Here is a 12,071-nt window from a genome sequence, read left to right on the forward strand (position 1 = left end):
CAACATTATAAATCACCTGGGCATCATCAGCATGAAAAATGCTATATTGTAGAACTAGGTGAAATTTTTCAGATTAAATTTTGTTTTTAGGGCGGGGGGGAAATGCAGATTAATTTGACTAATTCATGAAGTATTTGTTGAACTAATCAAAATGTTTCAGTTGGGATGGCAAATTGTAATGGGTTTGACATTTTTAGAAACATTTAAACTTTGATTTGAAACTTTTTTGCCTAACATTTTATTTCAAATATATAAAAGATATTTTTTAAAAAAATCAAATGTTTCACTTCACCTAAAACAATATTAGGGTTTTTTTGGTTGGTTACTGAACTGAAAAATGGGTTACGTGCACAGCTCTTCTACAGTTACTTGCAAGGGTTTATAACTAGTCTATTGTATACTCTATGGCTAAATCAACTATGCTATTTAGCAGAATGTTGTTTTGTGCATCAAACAGTCTAGAATGTTAATGCAGAGGATAACCCTTTAAGGCATATTGCATTCATCTTTATAGCTGGGACCCTAAGGAGCTTGTTGGGGTAAGTAATGATTAATTCAAACTGCCATCCAATTTACAATTGCCTCCTTGCCCAAAATTGAGAAGGTGAAGAGAACTACCTGCTCCCCACTATCAAAAGCTTCAACTGCTTTGAGTGCCAGAAGCTCTATGTTTCCATTCCCAGCTCTCAATCCTCCAGCTTCCTCCTGACACTGTTGATGATACAATTGTTTTCAGTGCAAAAATCTGCAGATACTAAAAATTTGGGGGGGGCAGTCTAAAATGAATAACCAATTTACTTTATAAAAAGAATAGTGTAGGGACTGAACTTTTGTGGGAGAGGGCTTTGAGTTATAGTAGCATTGTCCTCAGAGTCCCTACAGTGTAATATTGGTCCAATATCTGATATAGATGCATGTTCACAGCTATGTAACATTGATATTAAGTGTTCCACCAGGGGGTGCTACAATCAATCCCAAATATGCTTTCATGCTATTTAACAAGGTCACAAAAGGTATCCTTGTGCTCATCTACTCTGATCGCCTGTAGAACTGTTCCTAGTAAGGTCTGGCCTTGAGATGAGATGAAAAAAGGTGGTGCTCTCATTAAATTGTGAAACATTAACCCTTTTACTGGGTTACAAAGTTATGCTTAGTGTACATTAGAAAATAATAGTATGTTAGAAACATAAACCTGAAACCATGGCTGGGTAAATATTAAGGGAACTAAGCACCCCACCAACTCTCATTCAGTAGGAGTTAGACACTAACTTCTTTAGCATCCTTTTGAAAATCCCACAGAAATTATATTAGAAAGTAGTGTACTCCCACAATTCTTAACTGGGGTCTGGGCTCCCCTGGGGAGCAGGTTTCAGGGGGTCCACCAAGCAGAGCCAGCATTACTCACTGGGGCCCCGGGCAGAAAGCTGAAGCCCCACCACATAGGGCAGACCCTGAGCCTCGTCAGTTGGGGTTGAAGGTAAAGCCTGAGCACCATAGCTTTGTGGGGTCTCCTGTAGTGTAGGGCCCCAGGCAGTTGCCCAGTCTATCCCCTAGAGCCCTACAGTACTTCCTCCAGTACTTTTTGTCCAATCTAGTTTAAAAATATATTCTCTCTAGTATAACCACTATCCTGTACTTCAAATAAGTCTAGGAGACCCAGCTTTTGTTTGCCATGTAGTACTATGGAATAGTACTATGGATTAGCACCTATAAGCAGAAGTGCAGTGTTCCATGGTAACCTACAAAATGATTCATTTTAACCTCCATGAATAAACATTACACAAACATCCTAACTAAACAGCCTACTTCCTTCCAGCTAGGAACTGGTTCCATTTCATACAGAATAGGGGTTAGATTCAAAGAAGGGCATAATATCATAAAATTTGTGCTAGGCCCTTTACAGAACAAATAAGAGAGACACAGCACTTGCTCCAAGAGAATGTCATGTAAGGCCCAGGTATTGCAATCCCATCCTGACGAGTGAAAGGGTATACCCAGTGGGCCTTGTGTGGCCAGAGGGTTTCATCCATTTGGATCCTATTTCAGGATGAAGGCCTCATATTGCACCTCATGCTGCCTCTGAATTCTACCTTTCTTTCTTTCTTAAAGCAACATCTTTCATGAATATTTAAATTTTTCCCTCAAGAGGCTTTAGCCATGAAATCAAAGTATGTAAGAGATTTTCTTTCAGATCACATTTAGCATTTCAATAGTCCCTTTGCCCCTCTTAAATATTTAGGCCATTCATCACTCTTTCCCAGGGATTGTAGTAGGGAGTATGGAAAATGTAAATTCAGCAATGCAAAATAATAGATGACTTGATGGTTGGTTGTCTTCACCCTCTTCCCCAAATCACTTCCACATCTGGAAGGTTGAATGACACCACTAAGGTCAAGCACATCAGAAGCTTATCCAGATTCTGGGATATGTAAATGTCTCTCATGACACTCCAGCATATGTAGTGGGAAAAAATGCTGAGCTGGAAAGTGGAAGGAAGCGAAAAGAAAATTCAGATTTTTGTTCTGTTTGACTCATATGTGCTTTACTGCATCATTACATCACAGAATCTATGTGCTTCAGCCACTGAAGTTTTGAAATAGCATGCATATTAACCTCTACACAATTGTTATATAGCATGAGGAGGCAGTATGGGGTTAGAGCTTTGGAGTGAAAGCCACTTGGCCTGGATCCGTTCCTGACACTGAAAGATTTATTTTATGACCTTCGGTAACTCACCCCACCTTTTAGTGCTTTAGTTTCTCCATCATTGAGGATAACATTTCCCTTCCTCCTGGGATTATGAGTCTTAATTAACTATGGTAAAGTGTTGTGAGTTCTTGCGCATAGAACGATCCTTAGAAGAATGTTTATCATTATTTGGATATTTCCTCCTGAGTTAATCTCATACTTGAACCTAAATCTTTGGAGGTATTTCTAACACAATCCACATGCAAAACTCCCATTGATTCAGGGACTCTGGATTGAGCATGAGGTGATGCTCTCCGGACAACTACGTCTGATACCGCCATAGGCTCCTTCATCCAAAACCCCTGCCTAAACTCAGGAACTGCAGTGTAGGATCAGACCCAATCTCCATCTAGTCTAATATCCTGTCTCCGATAATGGCCAGCACCAGATGCTTCAGAGCAAGATGCAAGAAATCGTACAGGAAGGAGATGTAGGATAAGCAGCCCCCCATCAGAGTCTCATCCTCACTGTAATAATTATATATGGTCTTAAACTCTGAAGCATGAGGTTTTAGCCATTGCATTCAGATACCATGGTGATGAGTACTTAGAAATACTTATAGTGGACCCTGATGATAATGTGTCCACACAAGCTACGATAAGGCCTATCAAGTCAGGGCTTCATGGTTCAGGGCTTTTGGGGGTCCAGAAAAGCACTTTTCTCTCTCCCTGTAGTATTTCACAGTTGATAGGTGCATCATAGGATGTTTTTGCCTTCTACTATTGGCCGCTGTCCAAAGAATACCTCTGAGCTGAACAGATGAGCTAGAATCTGATTTCACTTGGCAGCCATGTTCTTATTAATCACTATTGACCAACATTGTGCAAAGAGTCAATATACAGTACAAGGACTGGGTCAACTGCTGTCATCACTGGGAATTACACCCCCACTCTTAGGGAGCAATGTAGTTGAGATTCAGAAAACATACTATTTAAGAATGTTTACGCGTTACCATTTGCAGATGGAAGCATTATTCTATTAAAAACTTACTCTGAGATTTCTGGGAATAAGAGAGATTAGAAAAGACTAGTTACTCCTTTAGTAACCAAATACCTATGAATTAGCGGAAAGCAGTGGTTCATGTCAACTGTAGTACAGAATTGTCCAGGCTGACAGTCTCACTGTGATAGCATTTCATTTTTCTAAGTTAAACACCTCTGAAAACTAAAATCTTTCAAGATAATTCCCATAACAGTTGTAAAAGATACAGTGACGAGGTAAATCTCCCACGTGCCTCACCAAGATAGTTAACTAAAATACTATCTTATTCTATAAGGTTCTAGGTTTTTATTAATCCACTCATGTTGAACAATCAAAAGTATATGGGACCTGATCATGCAGCTGCTCCAAACAAAGCAAGGTGATCTTTGGGAGTTACAAGATCAGGCCCATAATTCTTATAAAGGGGTAGTCAACGTACCTTTAATAATTTAAATGAGAATGCTTAGCAGCTGGCACTCTCAGCACTTTACAAACCTCAGTTAAATCTCCCCACACTCAGGAAAGTTTGTACTATTATCACTACTTTACAGATGAATGAAGAGAGGGTGATGCTAATAATTTCAAGAGTGGCCTCTGGTTTTGGAAAAAGAAAAGGAGTACTTGTGGCACCTTAGAGACTAACCAATTTATTTGAGCATGAGCTTTCGTGAGCTACAGCTCACTTCATCGGATGAGTTTGAGACACCTTGAGCTTGCTTTTCCAGAGTACTTTTCACTCACAGGTCCCCCTGACTCAATGGAAGTTATGAGCACTCAGCATTTCTGCAATTTAGGCTCAGTGTGTGTCTCATGTTGAGCACCCAGAACATATGGCTGCTTTTGAAACTGTTGAACTAAGTGACTTGGCCAAGGTTATTTAGGGCTGATCCTGCTCCCACTGAAGTCATTGAGCCTAATCCCCTTCTCAATACACAGGTTGTATCAAGTTCAGTGGAGTTACTCTTGATTTCTATTGATTCAAGTGAGAGAAGAAACTCACCCATTAATTTCAATGGGAGCCCACAGGGAGGCAGAATTAGGAATGACTTCTAGTCCTATGTCACTAAACCATCTCTTGAAATATGACATTGGTTTCCACAGTCATTTTCCCCTCTGTGTTCATACATCCTGGTTTGTTACTATAAGATTGCATACAAGTGCTATGCAAAAACCAGTACTGAAGCATAGATTCTGAAAAACACCACCACACACAGGGGCAGAGAAGTTTGATGACTTCAGCTGGGCCACAAAGCTGGGACTAGAACTCAGAAGTCTTGGGGCCAACTAGGTTACACTGGGGTTATACTGGTATAAATGAGAGCAGAATTTTTTTCTTTGACTCCCAGTCACCTGCTCTAAACACTAATCCGATGCCTTCTCTCTTCAAATTAATATTACATTTGTTTGTTTCAGACAGGGATTTTTAGCCTCTGGCTATCCATAAGATACTATGATGCACCTGGTTAGCCTGTTTCAATGCCTATCCACTCTTTAAAGAGTTTGCATGTCTTACTTTTATAAAATAACATGAGGACACTGCCATCCAGCAGGACATAATTAGGAAACAAAATAGCTGAAGGAGTAAATGAAATATGTGTGCCTCAATTACTAATCTGCTGTGGTTGGAGTTACAGAACATATCTAAATGACTAAACACTGGAAAATCCTGTCATGGGGGAGGAGGGTCATCTTTTTCTGCAGCCACAGTTGCAGTCATTTCCCTTCAGAGATACACAATTTCCCAAAACGCATCCTGTCTGAGAGGGCAATGGTATGTCAGCAGCTGGTGGAGACATCCTTCCTATTTTCTTCTTCTGAGGCAGAGCTCCATCTTGCTCTCCAGCCTGAGAGATGGATTGAATCTTGACCTTTTACACAAGCATTGTCTCTGTATGCTAGAGGAAATCTTAAACAGAAGCTCTGCTTCTCATTAGACATTTCTGCTCATTATATTGCTGCGATGAAGAAATCGTCCATCATGGGATAGCTTTCTTTGTCTCTCTGTAGTAAGATGTCAGACCTATGGCCCATGGACCTGACGCAACCTAGATGAAGTGCTGATCTGGGCATACACATCTGGTCCACTGTACTCCTCAACAGACAGAACAAGGGACGGGGCAGCCGTGGTTTCTTAATTGCAGTGTAGACATCCCTAAAAGAGAGCCTGACAAATGGCTATACTAGCGAGCTTACATTAGCTGCTCTAAGCATATGGGAGAGAGCTCTCCTCTTGACTTAATTAATCCACCCCCAATGAGTTGAAGTAGCTATGTCAGTGGGAGAAACTCTCCTGCTAGCATAGCGCTGTCCAAACTGGTGCTTATTCACATCCCTGAGCGACATAAGTGATAGCATAGACATAGCCAAAGTGGAGAAAGGGCATGGTTCTGGCTAGAGGGACAATGGCCATTGCAAGCAAAGATGTCTATGGAGAGGGCCTTGGTTGAGGGAGGTCATAAGAGAACAGCATTCTCTGTGGTCTCCAGGAACTCATGGCTTAAGGAAATAAACCTGGTTCCTTGAGAAATAAGATACTATTCACTGTGAGTGAAAATGGCAGCATCAGGCCTTACCTTATTTCATTCTCTCTCCCAGACAGTGAAGCAATACAAGCACTCATTCCAAACCCATCATCATTTCTGGATCCTCCTTTCTTGACTCTGCAGTGCTCTCAATGGGGGTCTGAAGAATCCCCACAGACCAATAGGTATTGTTTGCTGAACTTTTACTGCATGTTTCAACATAGCAAGGATATGCTCTGAAAGAATATTATGTTACCTGTAGTTAAAGGAACTGCCCTGCTTTTGCTTTCTTTCTTATGGGAGTTGTTTGTCTAGATTTTATTTTAATAAGATATTGTCCAAGTTTAATATTGTAAATTTGTATTATTATTAATTAATATTAGGGAGTGCCTAGGGAGCCCAAATGAGGTAAGGCTTAATTGGGCTTGGCACTGTACAAACACAAAGTAAGAGACAGTCCCTGCTCTGAAAAGCTTACAAGACAGACAAAGAGGTGGGAGGGAGGAATATAACATGCAAGCAGAGTGAATAATGTGTGATGTCTATAAACATGTAAGTACCGTGACTTTTTAAAAAATGTTTTGCATGGAATTTTGTTGGGAGAGAATTGACTAAAAAGGAAGGGAGACAGAATACTGAAGATGTAAATGCTCAGATCTAGAGACTCTATCCAGTATCGCAAACAGCTATTTTAAAAGCTCATTGTTACCAATGTGGGAAAGTAGTAGTGAAAAAGAAAAAAGTTGGACACTACAGCCAGGATCGATGCTCTGAGATCGATCCACCAGCGGTCAATTTAGTGGGTCAAGTGAAGACCTGCCCAATCGACAGCACATCGCTCTCCAGTCAACCCCTGTACTCTACCCCTGATGAGAAGAAACTCTCCCGTCTACCCACCCCACCCCACCACCCCCCGCGGTGTAGACCCCGCGGTAACTTGACCTAAGGTACGTCGACTCCAGCTACGTTATTCACACAGCTGGAGTTGCGAAGACTGAAGGCAATAGTTACTGTAGAAAGATTCCCGATTTATCCTCCTAAAATTGTTTTGAGTTTGATAGATTAACATTTTAATTTGCTTTGCCTGGATGCTTATTGTAGTATTACCTTTTACTCTCAGAACTGGATCATTAGGTGGAAAAAATAGGCACAGTCTGCCCACTGCAGTTGCAAATTCCACAAACAGCATGCCATAGGGGAAAAGGAAAACACAGAGAATGGGGCTGAACTGTCCTACCACCTATGCTAATTTTAACTCAGTTGGCTCCAGTGGAGTTACTCCTTATTTACACCATTCTACATGAGAGAAGAATCAGGCTCAGAGAAAGAGAGACTAACAGCAGGTAATCGAAAGTAGCAAATATGAAGAACCTTTGCTTCCATCAAATCACTATATATGCCGGTGAAGAATGTGGTATAATACCAGCCAGCTCTCTCATTATTGTTTAAAGGAATGGTATGACTAAACCCCTTTGTAGGAAGACTTAAGATTATAATCTTTGTTTCTCCAGTGGTGTTTCTCTTTGAACACGTACCAAATTCTGAGGAACCCATTTCCAGCATCCTCTTCTGTCTCTAAAGATGGAAAGGACATCATCTCTAAGAATTTAGCTACACATTTCCTTTTCTGAAAACAAACACTATTTGGTTACAGACATGTGTTTACATTTTCCAGTAAAAAACACTAAATCCCTTGAGAAACCTCTGTAAATGTAAAGCCTTTCCTTTCTGCATAGTGGGAAATTCGAGAATCAAATTTCTGTGGTATGCAGCCATAGAGCAGCAGTTTTTGTATCTCTACATATTTATTTAAAAACTGTTACTAACCAGTGATATCAACTATTAAATTATTTTATCGCCCCAATGGCTCCTCCACATCTCTGCTGGAGCCCTAAAGATGCTTCAGTTCTTCCTTTCTTTACACATTCCTGCCCACCCTTGAGACTCCATGTCTCAATCCCTAACCTTCTGGCTGAGGATGACTGGATGGAACTCCCTTCTGAGCCTGTCAATGCAGCTGTCATCCAAAAAGTGAGCTGTTGGGCGAGAAAAGGCACTCCCTTCCCTCTGGATCTGAGCTAGCTACCTCATCTTGAAAGGATTTGTTACTCAGTGATATCAGCCTAGAGTGAAATAGAGATCACTTGTCAGCATTTAATGGTAATACTTAAACACTTACATCACAAGATTAGCTCCATAAAATGTGCAGCTTCTTTTTACCCTTGAAATGAGATGTGTTGAGAGCAACATGTACTTTATACGTATAGGACCCAACAATGAAGTATCCATTTAATGTCTGATGCATCCTCTATGAGAAGATTATTGGGGCGGAAATAAACCTATATAGAGGACAAGAAACTCCTTGAGTCTCAGAATGTCTGTTGCATTGTTTTGTTAGGGGAGTGAAGTATACTCTCTTGTGGCAGTGCACAGCCCTTGACCACTGTAAGCAAATACATTCTCTGAGAACCGCTTTGCAAAGCTTCCTGACCCCTTGTCACCATGGCTCCTGCCTGGGTTCCTTTCCTGGCTGCTGCTCCTTGTCCCACCCCACTCAGGGCCTTTACTCAGCAAAGAGGACAGTGAATAAAAAATGCTGACATTGTCTTACCTAGTGATTCCACACAGAAACCGGGGAAGGAATGATAGGATAGAAAATGGCTATGCCCTCATCCCCAACCCTTCCCAACCATCAGAGCCCAATTACCAGAGAGCATACAGGGGCTTTTGCAAAGTTAAGGGAAAAGGAGGTGATGCTATAGACCTGGCCCCTCTCCCTGTCGGAGTAAGGCCTGATCTGAATGTCTTCTGCTTGCAAGAGTAGAGGTGACAATTTGTCATGTATCCCACATTTGAGGCAGGTAGAGGGCTGTGAGGACCCTGTACCTTCCCTTGCCACATCACCGTCCTTGCCTGATGAGGCAGTAGCAGGAGCATTGGTTTCAGGACCTCTGCTCATTGACCACAAGGCGCACCAAGACCTGCTCACCCGCATTGCCCGCAACATGGGCCTACAGGCAGAGGAAGTGGCCAAAACAGAAGACCCAACGGTAGACGTTCTTGCTCCAGAAGTCCTTCACGGGTGGTGTTACCACTAATAAAGACCATACAAAATAATAATAAAACCCTGTGGCAGACTCCAGCCTCCATTCTGCCCATTGCTAGGGGCATAGAGAGGAAGTACTTTGTGCCGTCTCAGGAGTACGAATACTTATTCTCTCACTCGCACCCTTGCTCCCTGGTGGTCTTGGCGGTGAATGAAAAGGAGCACGAGAGGCAACAGGCACCGGCCCAGGTGCCTATCCAGGAGATCTGCACAGCGGCAACCTGGTCTTCCGTACACACCTTTACCACTCACTATGCCATCACCTAGCATTCCAGAGAGGATGCAGCTTTTGGCAGAGAGGTACTCCAATCAGCAATTCCTTAACTCCGACCCCCACCTCCAGGGTAGAGCTTGGGAGTCACCTGATTGGAATCGATGTGAACAAGCACTCGAAGAAAAAATGGTTACTCACCTTCTTGTAACTGTTGTTCTTCAAGATGTGTTGTTCACATACATTCCAATACCCACCCACCTTCCCCTCTGTCAGAGTAGCCGGCAAGAAGGAACTGAAGAGGGTTCGGGTCGGCAGGGTCATATATTGAGCACCATGAAGGCGCCACGCCAGGGGGCTCCCGAGCCAACCCGATGGGAGCTGCTAAGGGGAAAAGTTTCCAACCACTCTGTATGTGGCGCATGCCCACCTGATTGGAATGGACTTGAACGACACATCTCGAAGAAGAACAACAGTTACTAGAAGGTGTGTAACTCTTTTTTTTTTAAACACGTCTTAGCTGATCAAAATAAACCTATGGTGTGGTACACTGGGATATTAACATGTTAGCTAGGATGTGTTTAAAAATACTTTTTTCTTCCTAGTGAAGATAAGGACTTTTCATAGATTGAAAATAACAAAACAAGAAAGACAAAAATAGTCTTCATGAAAGAGCTACTTATTTGATGATATAAAGGTTCAAGAAATTTAAATGTATTGAATATGCCAACTGTTTTGACAAATGAGAATATGCATATACATGATATTAATAAATAGTAAAAGAGACCTATATCAATTACAAATGCAAAAACCAGTAAATCCAGTACAAACAATCCCTGAGAACCCAACTCCTGCATAGGTCTAATTAAGGACACAGTCTTGCAAAGTGCTGAACACCTTCAGCTTTCATTGAACTCATTGGGATTAAGTATTTTACAGGAGACACTAGTCACTTTGGAGGCTTAACCTCCAATTTACATACTAATGCCAGATCCACAAAGGGACTTAGGTGATGCAACTCTGGGCATCGCAGTGCTTAACCTGTTGGTGCCTGGAAAATCGCAGGAATACTACCACTGTGATCCACAAAACCCGAGCTAGGTGCCTAGGCTTCCATAAAATGAAAGGGAAGAGATAGGTTCCTAAGAATGCAATTCACAAAAGTCAATAGGCTAGGCAGGGAGACATCTAAGCTAGCTGATAGGAGATGCCAAGGAGAGAGGTGTGTCCTAAGCCTTGCCCCTCTCTCTCCTAAGTCTGGGCTGCAGGTGCTGTCCTGGAATCAGGGACTTGGGCTGTGGGGCTGTTTCATTGCCGGGCTCTAGGCCCTGTGGGGAGGGAGGGTCCCAAAGCTTGGGCTCCTGCCTGTGTCTGGAAGTCGACACAGAAATGAAACAGCCCCTTAGCCCAAGTCACCTAGCACAGGCGAGCCATGGGTTTTCTTTGCTGTGTAGACATACTCTGAGGCACCTAAGGCATTTCTTTTGGGAATGAGTTAGGCCCCTGCCGTTCTCCATCCAAAATGGCCAGAGGAGGAGGCGGTGCCCACTACTCTCTCTCTCTCTCTGGCCCAGTGACTGCTTATCCACAGTGGAATAGAATCACTGGGCCAGAGATAGAGGGGAATGACTCTGTAGCCCAGTGGGGTTAGGGACCCAGCATCCAGTCCCCCTACTCCAATGACTCTTTAATTATTGATACACCTGAGGGGTCCCTACATCAGAATATTCTATAGTTCAGAACACTTTCCTGACAGCAGATCCCTGCTCAAAACCTTCCCTTCCCACCCAGCAAAGGAGAAGGATTGAACCCAGGTCTCACAAAATGCCAGCTGAGTGCTCTAACCACCGAGCTAGAAGGGGGGTGACTGCTATCTCCTCTGAGCACACCTACTATGGCCACACCAAACGTGACTTAGGCAGATGAATGCCTATCTTCTGCAAAGTTTCTGACTCGATCTGGGGCTTAGGTGGGAGATAGACATCTGTACACTTAGAGTGAGAAAGCAGTGCACATACCCAGAGGCAGAAACATAGGTGCCTAGGGAACTTTTACCCTGAAAATTTAGGTGTTGAGTAAGTTTAGGTTCCTAAAGGGTTAGGTGGGAGTTTTGTGGATCACAATGGAGCCAAAACTGGGATTTAGGCACGTAAGTCTGGTGTTTAGCTGCCTAAGTAGCTTTGTGGATCTAGGCCTTAGATTCCTATCCTGCACTAGGATCTGTTACTGTTGACCCTTGAACCTGTGTGGAATCCCATTGAAGCTTAATCCAAGAGAATTTCAGTATGTTCTGAGCTGAAACTAACAACGAATGGCTTGAGCCAAAGCCCACTGAAATCAATGAAAAGAAGCCGATTGACTTCATGTGCTTTGGAACAAGCCCTTACAGAGATGCTCAGCATCTGTGAAAAATCAGACTGGGGTTGTCTGAATAGAGAAGTTAAAATGTGGTGTTTTCAGATACTCTGACCAATTAAAAAAAATTACTTTTATATTTCTTTAA

Source organism: Lepidochelys olivacea (genome assembly GCF_965140295.1).
Source record: "Lepidochelys olivacea isolate rLepOli2 genome assembly, chromosome: 14".
Classification (NCBI taxonomy): Eukaryota; Metazoa; Chordata; order Testudines; family Cheloniidae; genus Lepidochelys; species Lepidochelys olivacea.